We start from the raw sequence: 15461 nt of genomic DNA on the forward strand, positions 1-15461 counted from the left end.
AATCAAAGAATTTTTGTAAGAAAGACTAGAAAACTGGTAGAGACGCGAAAAATCATTATAGAAAATGAGGAAAAATATACCGGTGATTAATGGATGCGAATAAATTATTTTATTCCACCTATTTCATAAAAAAAAAAATACTCGAATTACGTATGGAATGCAAAATAACCATATACGCCAACTAGGTCACACACACTCCACACATCACGTAACGCACACCAAATATTATATATTTACAATATAGCACATAACACAAACGACCTTTATAAACTCTTCGAATTATTCTTTATTCGCGTAAACTTCTTTCAGATAAGAATTTATCGATGATTCACGAATAAAACGTTATTGGTTATTCTCGTTCATTATTCGTTGTCTAGAAAAAGTGTGTTCTACACTCTCGAAAAGCTTGGCATTTTTACATGCGTTACAACTATTTCAATTTACATTGGATGTTGTTTTCAATAAATGGTTAATTAATGGAGGAAATGGGAAACGAAAACGTACATGTTTTTTTATGGGAAAAATTACTACTGAAAGTAATTTCAAAAATTTACAATGAATGTTAGAGGAATTTGACCAGAAAATTTAAGGATATTTCTAAGATTATAAAAATCACTGTATAAATTTAACAGGTCTACTGTAAAATTGGCTAACCTGCAGAGACCTGCTACCTACTTTCTTTACAATGTACTATACCCATCGTTCGATTGTAACTTCTGTATCGATTATGTGCGCTATTCACGAGAAGCTCATTAGTTATTTGCAACAAAATAGAACGACTATGTGTGCACAGCGAAGAATTGACTGCATTACAAACGCATCTGTAAATTAAAGAAATAAAAAGAGGATGTGATACTTTGGACTGTATTTGTAACGTTCGCTTTACAGATGATTGAATAGAAATTTGTTCCATTTCTATAATAAATAACGTTACGACACGTTAAATAGATAATTGGTCACTTTAATTTATAGAGCTGTACGTGTCATTTTCTTCGTACAAATAAATGAAAATTCGAAACGAATCGTCGATAGTGAAGGTCGAGAAAGTGAGTTAAAGTGCAAAGAATAAATGCAAAAGAAATTTTTATCTTCAATTTACAAAAGAAGAGAGAAGAGTTCGTTAAGGAAAATTGTTTATCGATGAAAGGCCAAAATCTTGGGCAATACGTGTACATTGAAACAATATTTTCGCTGCTCCAGTTTGCTGACGAAATACAGTGCCGGTACCCCTTTACTAAATGGTTTATTATTTCCATTTGTATATTTTAACTCATCGTTTGCTGTGTTCTGCACGCTTTGGTTTATTTCCTTCGAATATTTATTGCGATACTATTATTACCGTAACATTATTATTGCACAAATTAGAAGAGAGTGTATCATATCGAAAGAACCACGTACCAACGTATACGGCTATTTTTAATCATAACGCAATATCACCGTATCGTATCATTCATGATTCCAAATACGATTTAGATTACCACGTATCGCTACAGATCACCATAATCCGTAGCAATTCTATATAATAGTCTTTTCATTATTTAAATCGATTCCTAATCGATTCAAACCTACCGTTAGAAAATTCGAAATAATTCGACCTGTTCGTGTACCGAATATCGAATTTTTATCCTAAAAAAATTAATCATCAGCGAGACAATCGATGCACGAATCACTACGTAAACACGTATCACATTTTGTAGATTAATCATAAATACCAAGATTTGGTAACGCAACAATGTTACCTGAGTATCGATTAAATTTGTTCCTCGGTTTCGCGATCAGAAATCATCTTCACTGTTTGTTTCTTCGACTCGAGTGACCTCCATTTTTAAAGATATACTTCGTGTCATTGTGTCCCATTCATTGTTCCTTTCGAGCTCGATTTAGTACGAGTTCCCTCGAAAGATTCTCTATCCATGATTCTCGTATTGATCATTTTCGTACATAATGCGAAACATCACCGTACTCGTTTTCTTTAGCGATAATTGGTATTAATAGACGAGCGGCGTATCTGGCCAGGATCTCGCTAGCGTGGAAAGATAAATGCATTTTATCGTGATACGTTTACGGGAAGATTGAATTAAGGTTAGATATGAAATTTCGCTTTCGTTGGCAGGAGTTGTCACTGAACCGAACGACGCCGGCTCCTACGCGAAAAGGAAAGGTGTATATTAATTTGTGAGTGGTCGTGGTAAGGAAAAGGAACTGGCAATAGAATTACGAAAGAAAGCCACTTGGAATTTGACCGAAGATGGCAACCAAGAAGGGCGATACACGTGATTACCATAACGTATTCAAAAACGTTAATTAACTTGTCGGAATATCGAGTTCACGTTTCGACCTTGTGCCTAGTGTTAATTATTTTCTGTCCTATTTTCTGTATACTTCTAAGGACAAAGTCTTTCGAAAGAGATTTACTCGGTATTAAAAAGACAGTGGGAAGAAAAGGGCGAAGAAATTAGAGGGGGTAGAGTATTGAATGAATACTAAGATATGTTTTTTCGTTGATACAGATCAATGGGTTAATTCTGTTAAAGTTAAGAGCGAATTTAACGTTCTTAAAATTAACGTACCATCTGTTAGAAGTTGTATAGTTTTTTTTACTGATATTAAAGAGGAAACGCTTAACAATTCTATTATTTTTTTAAAATATTTGATCTTGGCAGTTTAAGCAGAATTTCGCTTATTTTAAGCATTGACAATCTCGTTATCAAAGGTTCTTTAAAGTGAAATATTTAAACATCAAAGTAGGACGTAGAACATAATCGTCTAAGGCTAGAACAGGTGGTAACCTTAATAGGATATCCAGGTATCTGATAAAACCGGTTATTGATTCTAATTTGATATCGATCAAAGTACTGCGATCGATTTACTGTTTTTAAGGGGCCTTTCACGTTTGGATCGGAGGAAAGGGAATTGCAAACAAATTCTATTTAGAAAACTGTAAAACCAATCAGTTTACACGTGAATATATTCCTTATACTTTCTGAAGTATAGTTCTGAGACTATGTGAATAAAAAAAATACATTGAGGTACAAATAATTTTTTAAGTCACTCACTCTTAATGTAGCTAGTGTAAAATAAGCAATTTTCGAAGTGCAAGTATAAAGTCACTTGAAACACAAAAATAAAAGAAAGAATTCACTTATCAAAGTGCACAGATCAAATTTGTAAACCTTTCTACTATTACAGGACCACCAATTTTTGAGATTTCGACAATTTTCAATGTTCAGTTATTCCTTAAGAAAGAGAACCGAACGATGGTTTAAACATTTTCATGCGACTCCGACGTTCTGTGTTCCTTGAAACACTCATCCCTAAAGTGTCAGGCGCACGCTCCCTGCTTTTCAAACGTTTCCTAGGACAATAGTCGAATTGTTCCAAGGATAACGAGCGTTTGCTTCGTTATGGAATACAATTGACCCGGTTGCCACGTGGCACACGCGTGTATGTTCGAACGTTCCAGTTCCAGTATCTGTTCAATTTGTTCGAACGTACCCAGCGAGATCGTTATCAGAACGGTCGTTAATTCTTCATCGAACAAATGCAGGAGCGACGAGAAAATATTTCTCGCAAAAAAAAAGGAGCCGCGTTTCGTAACCCCGGGTTAGTACAGGTCTTCTTCGTTTATTCTTTTCCACGGGTTGAATATTGAAAAGTTGTGCATCGTTTATTGACACCAAAAGGAACCATTGCTGAATTCTGTAAAAGATTTGATCGATTGTTAATTGATGTAAACGTTTCAGTCTTGTATGCAGTTTCTCTTCGGTAAAAAAAATATAATTTTGAAATGATCAAATGAAATATAAATAAAACGTAAAAATTGTAGCAGAGGAATTGTAGAAAGCAGAGAAAGTAAATGGATTGCAATTTTTTAAAGAAATTTTTCGAAACGAAAATACGATGAAAATGAATTTTAAAGTTTATAGGTGTGAAAAATATAAAATGTGAAGATAAGTCAAAGATACTGCTTACTTTATCGCTACAATAATAAGACGAAGACATAGTATTAAGTGATAAGGTACGTCGACTGAAAAAAGAAAGAAATAGAAGTATTTTAAATACTGTAAGAATTACGACCAAACGATTACAGAATATTAAATAACATATACAATATTAGATGGCACGGAATCAAAATAATAATTAAGAATACGAGTACTCGATTTGTTATTAAGTATAACGACAAAAGTTGTTGACGCAACAGGATAAAGTCGAGCTTAATCGGTTAAACAACAGGAACAAAATACGAGATAATTCATAACTTGAAAAATGGTGAGAGATGGTACGAGGGACCATCTTTGTTTTCAATATTTCTGTTAAATATACATACGTATTCTATGCATAACGACGATAATAATAGGAAACGAGTAATTTCCTTCAAATGACAGTGGATGGACAGTTTTCCAATGTGTAACGTAAACGATGAATGTTTAAAAGTAATTCTTTAATATTATTACTAATTTCTGTTGCGTAAAATTGTAAAATAGTAATCGCTTCCTTATAAGATCAATGGAATAATGATACGGTTCGTTGGAGCCCATCCTTGATATCTTGATGTCACTTTTGTCTCGACACTCCCTTCTCTTGCAGTCGAATTATAGATCTTTCTATTGCCCTCTGTTGACCAGAGAACTTTCACGCTGATACCAAATCGTCTCAAGTTTGCTATACAGTTTCAACTTCGAAACTTTTAACACTAAATTATGCATTGCATAAATATGCACAAAATGTGCTTACACAAGTGGAGCACATCTTTCTTTTTATCTCTCGTGGTCCGATTTCACTCATTTTCAAATAACTTTTAGTAATTTTTTGTTTCTCTTCTTTAATACATTAAATATGTTCCTTGACTGATCACTTCTCGCTTTTGGTCCCTTTAAATCTGAATATTAAAAATACATCCACATATAAAACTAATAAGAAATATACCTAATCGCATAGAATGTTTAATTCAGATAAAGGGCAAACGTACAACGTTTCAATTACATTATTACGATATATGTTTTCGAAATCACAAACAGTTTATTTCGAAAAAGTGTGATTTTATTTATGTAATCACGTCCTGTTAAGCAAAAAGTTTCATCGCTTATTTTAGAAGCACTTTGCACAAAATCTGTACATACCGAACAAACAATCAAATTAATTTCGCTCGTGAAAACAATGTTCAGCCAATAATAGTACATTCGCGTACATTTCTGGCAATTATTAAGATTGACAAAATAATAGGTACACATGGCGTAACGAAATCAATGCGCGATCCCGTTAAGTGAGAAACTTCACGAGCGCCGAAAGAAAAATATTTGCGAACGAACGAAAACCGGTTCTCGAAACGAATTGTTCGCGCCCGTGGAGAACAACGTTTAAAAACGTTCCGTAGAAATTCTCCGCTGGTGAACTTTTCAGATTTGTCTTTGCGTATTTGTCGTGTTTACGGTTCAAGTTAATGGAGGATGCGTTGCAACGTCTGCCCCCACCGAAACATGGTCGCGATAGGTTTACTCGAGTGTGTTTGCACGATAATTTCAGAGGCACGTTGCTTACGGCGCTATCCTTACCGTACACGTGACATTTATTATACCACCGTGTTCCCCACGTTAGTGTGTCACACGACACTGGTGTTCGTGGCAAACTGCAATGCAGACGAATGCGGTATCAACGTATCACGCTCTTCAACGGTGAAACTTCACGAATCGGGACTCACTGTAGTAATTCAACACTTCGAGAGTTAAAACACTGCCCCAAAGATTGGAAAAACTCTTGCAAAAACTTTCCTTAAAGTGTGTGAGAGAACACGCTCCCTAAAATATTCGAAGAAAATTCAAAGTGATACCGCGAACGTAACGTCTTTCGTGGAATCGTATCCAGTCAAGTATTTACGTAAGTTGCTCGATAGCGAAATGCTTGAATTTCTGTCGTGCTGTCGAATCAATGCCATACGGAGAAAATGCAGATATAACGCACCGTAAAGGGGGGCGCATTCGAAGCTACGCGAACGCGAGAAGGAAATTACCAGGCCTCGATGGAGAAGGAAAAGTTACAGTGAGATTAATCCTCGAACATTCATTCTGGACTCACTATTCGAAAAGATTGTATCTTTATTGAACTTACGAAGATTACAATTTTCAAATTCTGCTTTAGAAAATTAATACGATACTTGGAAAAGAATTTGTAGATGCAACAGCCCTTGGATGGAGGAGATAATTTTTCTTCGTTCAGATGAACATTTTTTTTTCTTTTTCCGATGAAAATGAGTCCAAACACCATTTCATTTCAAGTATATTTATTTATAGTTCTTTTCGAATCGCTTTTAAGAAAACTTCCAATTTTGTACAATAAAAGATAGTTGGAATCGTGTTACGTTTAGATTTATCTCCTTCGGAGAAACCTCACCGATCCATCGGTGTCACATTCGTGAAGATAGACCGAAAATGATCGAAATTTTGAATTCCATCGGTGGGTGACATCTCTCACGTGCGTGTCTGGTCGATCTCGATTGCAAACCCCCGGATGCTAGTAATCCGACACTCGAGCGGTGTTGCTCTGTCTCTCTCGCTCTTGACAGATCCCACTCGCAGTCTACCCGTTGGTTAGCACGTGCGAGGCGGAGCTCCGACCCGAAATATAAAAGTCGATTCATGAATAGAAATGTTACCTTCCCTGGTGATACGAAATCGAGAGGACATTGATTCAATTTCACGTGATCGGTGTACGTACACGTGTATGTATTTTTAACGAAGATCTTGCACCCGGTGCTTGCGTATTCCGCGATGAAGGAGGAGAATCTTCGCTATTTATTAGGCGAACATTGAACACGAAAATTGAATCAATGCAGTACGATCTCGGCTGCGTCGTCGTGAACGAGCTGAAAGCGCGAGAGTTGCGACGCGAGGCAACATTATTGCAAGAGAAACTTGTCACCGAAGGAGCCACGTCCATTGTAAAAGCATAATACGTGCACCACACAAATGCACGCGAACGTCTACGTAAAAGATAGTCCCATCGTTTACATAATGAATATTTATTTGCCCGTCCACGTCACTCGAATAAATCTTTGTTCCAATAAATCTCTTATCTACGTACTCTTTTATTTGGATCAACTTTTTCACGCTTATACCTTTATTTTACAAACGTTCGTTTGTTTACAAACGATCGCTGCGCACGACGAATAATATTTATGCGAGTGAATTACCCGAGTAACGGTTTTGTAAAAATAACTGTTTAAACAAATATTTATTCGCCGAGTACACATTAATTTCATCGCGAGACGGAATACGGGAAAAGAGGAAACGCGAAACACGAATTTTCACCAATCGTACAATTATTCAAACTAACGATTTCGCGCGTACTATGATAACGATGCATACCAGCAGTTTCTTGTTTATTTATTTTTTATTCATCGATACACGATTCTACGTTACTTTGAAAAGTATCTTCGGTTCTCTATGATCGATCATTTTCAAAAGGTATAGCGAAAATTTATTATTTGAAATTCTGCCTGCACAGGTATAGCATAATTTCTCTCTTTATTCATCTATCAGTTGCATACATTTATCACCGACCTTCCAGCTAGATAAACACTTTGTATCTATTTGCTCATAGTAGTAACTTCGATAACGACTTGAGAATTGTCTTTCTCGACCTTGAATTCTAAAAAAGTAGTACCCACCATCGAAGTCAATTAACTTGAATTTTTCCTCATTGGTAAATATTATATTTGCCAACTTTTTCCTTCTACAGGTATGATTTCCTCGTGGCAAATAACCAAAGACGATATTACTTGCATTTTTCTTTTCAAATATCGTATCCAAGTAACTTAAATTCTTTCACGTTGATAAATATTGTACTTCTCTACGATTTTCTTCAGTGAATATGACTTATTGATCGAAATGTTTACACCGTATTGACTACAAACGTTTATACACTCTAAGAGAATCGTGTTTAAAAAAAAAACGAAATAACTTTCCGAACAACCCAATAGTAAGTTCATCACACTAGTTTCCAAAAAATACACACACTTAAATAATAAACTGTATTCGTTCGTAGGCTTTTGTAAACGATATACGGTGTCTGTCTGCGCTCATAGCCGAATCTATCGAGATCAATTTATTCGAATGTAATTCTTTCGAAAATTTATTCGAATGTAATTCTTTCGAAAATTTATTCGAATGTAATTCTTTCGAAAATTTATTCGAATGTAATTCTTTCGAAAATTTATTCGAATGTAATTCTTTCGAAAATTTATTCGAATGTAATTCTTTCGACGGCGATCCGGAGATTTATAACGAAAAGCAACAGCGTGATGGTACTTGGTGTGATACGTGAGAAAGGAAGAGACGATCGAAAGGAAACGTAACACGTTACATCGGGGGTTCGTAGATCGGCTCTCGTCATTTTGAACGGCTTCGTTCTCTTCCGTTTTGACATTGGTATAGGATAGGCCATGGTTGCTGAAATTCGACGAACTAACGGGCTTCTCGAAGGAGCATCGCTCCGGATACGGTGTATAACCGTCCGGCTACGTGTTTACGTTACGAAACGCGTTCTCGCATTGCCGCGTAGCCGTAAGAGCGTGACGAAAACTGAGCTACGTGGGTGACGGTCCGCTCTTTCATCCTCTCGCTTCTAAGCAACCTCCGTGTAACGATACACGCTGCCTTTCACGTGAGCTCGATCCTGGTAACGTGTCTTCTGGGCTACCGATTGCGTATCAAAGCAATCGCGATTTCAACGTTACACACTCCGAGCGCTGATTACTAAACACCGAGTACACGGAATTTTGTAAAATAATACACAATACCGCAATACGGACGATACAAGATCTATAAAACTACAATTTAATATTGGGTGGTACGGAAAGTCATTTCGTATTTTTCTATTTTGGTGAAAATGAAACACGATTTTTTTAGAGTGTATAAACGTTTTGTTAGATTGTATATTCTCCGTTTTGGAAAACGAAATTACTTTACGAACTTATATTTCACATCGAAGGAATGAAAGTTTTGCCGAATGACCGTAAATCGAATAAACGTTACACGTAAATGGTGGTAAAGAATTCTTATTCGTCGTCAATTATTCGAGTAAAGCTTCGCTCACATCTGCACTCTTCTATGAGTAGAAATAAGAAAGCAAAAATATAAACGTATAAATACTGTACTATTTAAATCGTTACGGCAAAAATATGAAGTGCGAACGAAACAATTTGTTCTTCTTACTATAGGATAAGAATAGATCGACAATTTAATCCGTATTAATTACAATGCGTTAATATAGAGAATTGTTATTTTATTCTTAAAGATGAAACAAAATTGACGGAATTTTTTTCAGATATCGTTCTCGTAGCGATAAGAACAACCGACATATTCAAATAGAATATTAACAGTGAGTGATTTATAGAAGATACATTGATCGTGTTTAACGATTCTCAATAGTAAACACAGCAGCCGTGATCAAATCGGATAAATATCGTTGACCTATTCGTAACGTAAACTGTAGTAATAATAGAAGCAAGTTCGTTGCCGTTTCCTTCGTATTTCATATTTTCATTATAACTTGTTAATGAAACACTTATAGGGCCGTGTTTGTATATATACCTTTTTTTTTTTTTGTATTTTTACACGTACAAAAGTCTTAGGGTATTCTGTAGAATATTCTTCTCAAATACAATACAATACGAATGTAATAGTATTATTTACAATACGAAAAACTTGACGCTAAGAAGAGACTTGTAAACCGTTCAGTGTTCGAACAAAATTACATCAGAGTTGTAAAATATACTATTACTCTTGAATTGGTGTATATTTCAATATTTTTTATTTTTTTTTTTTATATTAATGTCGATAAGGTTTGACAACATTCAGTGAATCGTAGAGTTAACATTGAAAATATTCCTTTGCAAATATTGTAATAGATCGTCGATAATAATGCATAATTTTACGATCACACAAAATTATACAAAACCAAGTCTTGCACACTTACCATTTTATCAATAATCAGACATTATTTCAAAACTCGTTACATCGAGTTTAGTTTGAAATTTATATAACGAAAGGTAATACGTAATACGTCGTACAATAGTGCACGAAAAGTTTGCGCGATCTGATAACGAAGGATTTATTAGACGATTTATTGTCGAGTCGAAATTGAAACCCAATTCTATAAGTATCGTTTTAATTTGCTCGCAAATGTACCATATCGCGAGAATAACAACCGATCGGTTTGTCCGTGTAGTAAATTGCACGTAAAAGAAAAACAGGTCATGTGGCATGTTTTGCCCTGTCAAAAAAAAAGTAGGTGAATCGTATAAAAATACTCTGCGAAGTAGTGACCTCTTTGGCTCGAAACGTGCCATTACGCAAATTTCTCCTCAACAGGTTCTACAACCTCACCACATGAACGAAAATTCGAGCCACGATACTATGCTCCACTTGCGAACCAAGGAACCTAAATTCGACGATTTCAAGGTTCATGCCGTCTTTTCGTTGAAATCCAATATGCTTCAGAACGCTACGATATTAGTCTCGTTGCTGGTGTTAGGTTTGTACGCGAAAGTGGTAGCAAATCGGTATCGTAGATATCTTCTTTTCGTGATACTGATTAACTATAAACAAGAATTGTATTGTTCGTGTGGACTCGCTTCACGACGATAACGTAAGGGGTTCGTCGAGAGTGTTCGTACAATAATTGTGAAACAGACTAACCGCTGTTTAGGAATTTTAACAAGTACAATCGCGACACCGATACAATGTTCTCAAACCGCTGCTAATTTGCTTTCGGTGAACCGAAAATTGAGTGTTAAGATCTTTATAAATGTTTGAGAAAAGGAAACTAAAGAAAATTCAATCTTCGTAGAATTTAATATCGATTCGAAAAGAATCTTTTTCAAAAGACTTAAAATTAACGTATTTACTCCGAATAGTCTGTATAATTTTATCGTACGTTCCTTATACTTTGAGAAAGTTAAATTTTATATTTAATACAACATTTTCATAATGTTTCGTCATTGATCGATTGAATGTTTCGCCTCCAGAAGATGCATTAATTTTACCAGCTAATTCAATTTTATCATTAGCAATTACTCTATTAATATCTCGTTAATATTCTTATTATAAGATGGAAGTATGTTGCAAAGAATATTGGAAAGTTGGTTTCACTTATAATAACAGAGAACAGTATTTAAAAAGGAATAAAAAGAAAAGAGGTATCTACCTGCTCTAACCGCTAAAAAAATACTTCACGTTACCACAAATGTACATATGTACGTAAGACGCAAAACGCGTTTCAATTTCCAAATGGTATATATTGCGCGTTACCAAGCTCCATTCTACCAATCAAAAGGTTTGAATTGTTCGTACATCTATAGTAGCAAGAATAAATTTTCCGTTTAAGTACAAATATTTATATATAACTTTTTGTACAGCAGTTTTAAACTAGTAGTAAATTGTACATTGTTATCGTTCGATTTCTGCATCGTAGCGCCATCTATCCGTTACCACCGTGTATTAACTCACGCTCGTACTATACACAAGAGCACTCTAATTATGTCCCAACCGTTCCCTCGTTATTAGATTCAGATTCTTATAATAAAACGTCTCATCTAATGAAAATGAAACGGCTAGACAAATTAACGAGGTGAATTACCTAATCCTAATTCTGTGTTTATTCGATTCGTTTTATTCTTAGTTCCGTACCGAGCAAACAAGATACTGTTTGTTTAATTTAAAAATAAAGTACAGTTAAACAGGACCACGTGACTGATAACAGCTGGTTATTTTCTAAATCAATAATGCAATAACATTTCTTCGAGTTGCTATTTGTCTATATAAATACTAGTATACTGTCAGTTCCGTTTCAAGAGACTAACTTTTGCAACAATTTATTAATGGAAGCTCTACAAACGAGCTTCCAATCGTTTGTTGTCACTTTTCGTGTTTCGACGTACTGTGCATCGGGCTCGTGATTGTATAATACAAACTTTAAATTAGACTAATCTAAATGTAACTGTACAAAAAGGTTCGGTACTGTTTAAACAATAGTAATATCTTAAGTAATAATTATATTTAATCATAAATAATTGTAAGTAAAGAATTCGATACGTGAAATCAAATCGTTTATCTTTTAAATTTGCTTACAAAAAGTGATTTTACCGTTTGAGTAAGTGAATCGACCTAATCGTTTGAGTAAGTATCTTTCGAATAAACTTAGCACGTAATCTCTGATACTTTCATCTCTGATACTACTTTTTGAACTATCTTGTCTCGTTACGTAACAGTTAAGTTTAATGCAAAATTAAAGTGAAACGATGTTGGTAGCTGTGATTGGAAATTATTTAATTTCTACAATTAATATCACCGATGACACATTGTTCGAAATATTATTATTTTTAGATTTTTACGTTTCAAATAATTTCCAACTCGGTTTGACTTTTTCTTAGGGTTAAACTACACGTGAAAGCTCCCAGCCAAGGTAGCTACATTGATCGAAGGTCGCCGGTGGTTCTTTTTTAAATAGTAAACCTTGTACGCTTCGTGTCCTTGGTCTCTTCGTGTTACAGTAGGTACACAAGTGAGCACTCGTTTCTATATAAAAAGTCACAGCTCCCATAAATATTTGCGACTCATCGAATCTGCCCTGTACGTTTCGTTTTCTTTATTCTACACTTGTCGCGCTGTCCTGCGGTAACGCGTATCTTGTCGAAGGAGGTCATTTAATTATTTATCGATGGTAATTACAGCGCACACGATACACGCGCGTGAACGTAACACCGATTTTTCGTTACCCTTAACCGCGATGCATGTTGCAAACCGAAAGAAACGAATCAACGATAATCCGTAATTAAATTACGTATCACGTGCACGTAATTGGATTACAGATAATGAAAATTATTCATTTTTATCTTCGTTTCGCGGTAGAAAAATAGCGCACAGCGTGTGCTCGTACTTAATTTTAACTTTCAACGGAATTTGTTCGTAGACGTGCACAAATTTCATCGATATATCAAGAAACAGAAACGTTGAACTTTCTGCGAGACACAAATATTTAACTAGTAATATTACAATTTTAAATCAGAATATTAACACGTTAGTTGAAAAATATTTGAACACGTTTCTATAAAAAATTTCTACGGAAAAAGCAGTTCTCGAATTTAATTTGCAACAATTTTCATTACATGGATTTCTCACCGCCGAAATATCGTACAATTTACAGTCAAGATTTACCACACTTGTATTTCAAATTAGCCTATTTTTTACATATGTACGATACAAGTGTTCATCGTTCCAGTAATTTTCTTGTTACGAGATAACAAACTCAATTGCGTTTCATTTACATAGATACCACTATGCAAATAATACATTCTGATACAAGAATATATAGTCTTGTTGCTTGGTGCATTTAAAATTGATCGATGTACACCGATGGAGTCGATTCTTCGCTCTTACGATACATTCGGAGCGCGTTTCCGATGCTACATAGTAGATTCCGGTCTATGAATATTCGAAACATAGTCAGTCCTCTTCTAGCGAGAAATCAGTGGGCACGTTGAACCGAGATTCGCGATTGACGATCGTTTCGGTCGCGATCGGTTCTTGTCCACTAGATGACATTCGTTTTCTACGTAATTTCTCGCGCGAGGAAACCGATCCCGTAACTGATAAATTTTATCGTGAGGGGAGTTGAATTATAACTTACTTGGCGCGGAGGACACCGTGATCACAAAGGCGGTTCCTTCTGGGCGAGGCTCTTCCATTGCACTGCGGTAGGGCTGAACCTTGCGAATACTCCTTATGTGGGTATGTCGAGCGCACAATTTTTGGTAGTCGGGACCTGCGTACGCGCTGTCCCGGATTCCGATATTGGAAAATAAAGGATTTTGTTTTCGTCACGGCCGTCAGAAAGATGTAATTTTGGTTATGTTGTGTACTATACTTAACCCCACGAGTCTCTCAAAAGTACATCGACGTGCGTGTTAATATCGTTACGACCAGTCGAAATATGATTGCGAATTTTTTTATTTATTTATTTTTTTTCCTTCTTTCGGAGATTTTTTAAAATCGATAACAGAGGAGAACAGCAAAATATTAACCGTATAAATGCGAAAGAAGGAATATTGTTGACTTTGAGAAACAAACGCTTCGGTGTTTTATTTGCATCTAGGAAGCAGCGATTCTCGGGTATCTTGTGGTTTTGTGGATTTGCGGTTTTGACACTGTATATGTGTGCGCGTAACATTTCCTGTTGTTATTTAAAAAATGTTAAGAACAGAAACCGATAAACAAGACAACCGTTTGAAACAAATGGGAAATGTTACGTGCTGTAATTATTACTGGGTATTCGTGAAGCAATTTACCTTTAATTATTATAAAAGTTTAATTTTTACTCGAGTTATTCTATCGTTTGCGAATACTTCGACAGTGGTTAACACGATATATTTGACAAATGTTAAATATATTGCTTATTACGAGTATACACTGCTGTAATTTTATTTATTTATTCAACTTCGAAATTGTTTTTCTCAAAAATGAAACCTTGCACGAACAAATTTTATTCTGCATTTGTTATTTTTTCACGAAGAATCCCCCTCTACATCCAATAATATTTATTTTAGAGACATTATTCCTTAATTTACGTCGACTTAAATATTCGGTATTAAATAAACATTAGCTTGTTTAATAATGAGGAAATTGGCTATATTTCCATTACCGTTCTTTGAACCCTCCCTGATACTATACCTCAGGAAGATGTGCAATTTACATGGAAATTGTCCGATCCTCTTATCGATTCTCTTGTTTGCTCTGGTACTCCAATGATGTTAAGTATTCTACGTCCTATATTTTATAATTGCACAGAAAAATTTATCGAAGAAGAAAATCCATTCGAGTGAACATTTCTATTAATAGAATTTAGCTTCTGTAGTGATCGTTACAAATATTTTCAAAAATATTTCTTCTTCGTTTTGAAAACAAGTTTCTTGTATCGAATACGTTTACTATAAATGGACACATCGTGGTACAGGCCCAATTAAATAATTTAATCGTTTTCTTACATCATCCTTCACGATACAACCACACTCGAGACAATTGAGGATAAACTGTAATCGGAGCAACATTGTCCGCTTGAAAGAAATAAAAATTTGTACAGTTTCCGATAATCGTTATTCAAATAATTTATCGTGTTCCCTGAGAACGAAATACAATTTTATACGCACAAGTCAATTAACTGCGACAAAACATTGAAATATTTCGAATGGAATTCGACGAAAAATTACGATAAGAAAGACTAAAAGAAATTCGAAAACAATTTGGTAAGTTCTTTGGTGAAAGTTACGATGAATCAGTCTCAATAGCGTTTGCCTTATCGTTTCCCCTTTTCATCTGGTAAAGGATGCTGCGGTTACTGTTGTTACACTTGTTTTTGGTAGGAGATCAACATGGCTGGAAAGAGCTCTAGAGGACGAAGCCGTCGTCTCG

At 35.2% G+C, this 15461-nt stretch overlaps 1 protein-coding gene and 1 non-coding gene across 4 annotated transcripts in view; both read left to right on the forward strand.

Moving 5' to 3' along the window:
* Nucleotides 1-15461, forward strand: part of Numb (NUMB endocytic adaptor protein) — a 101193-nt gene that overhangs the window by 4568 nt on the left and 81164 nt on the right. Inside the window, exon 1 of one of the 3 annotated variants that reach the window (XM_076325972.1) lies at nucleotides 12099-12173. The exons of the other annotated variants lie outside the window; for them this stretch is intronic. The gene's annotated coding sequence lies outside the window, so the exon portion shown is untranslated. Of the gene's footprint in view, nucleotides 1-12098; nucleotides 12174-15461 lie in introns of those variants that run through there. 3 annotated transcript variants of the gene reach the window in all.
* On the forward strand, nucleotides 13676-13838 carry LOC143154158 (U1 spliceosomal RNA). Its single transcript, XR_012994006.1, has one exon. It is a non-coding gene; the product is annotated as a U1 spliceosomal RNA (small nuclear RNA).

This window comes from Ptiloglossa arizonensis, chromosome 13, assembly GCF_051014685.1.
Source record: "Ptiloglossa arizonensis isolate GNS036 chromosome 13, iyPtiAriz1_principal, whole genome shotgun sequence".
Classification (NCBI taxonomy): Eukaryota; Metazoa; Arthropoda; class Insecta; order Hymenoptera; family Colletidae; genus Ptiloglossa; species Ptiloglossa arizonensis.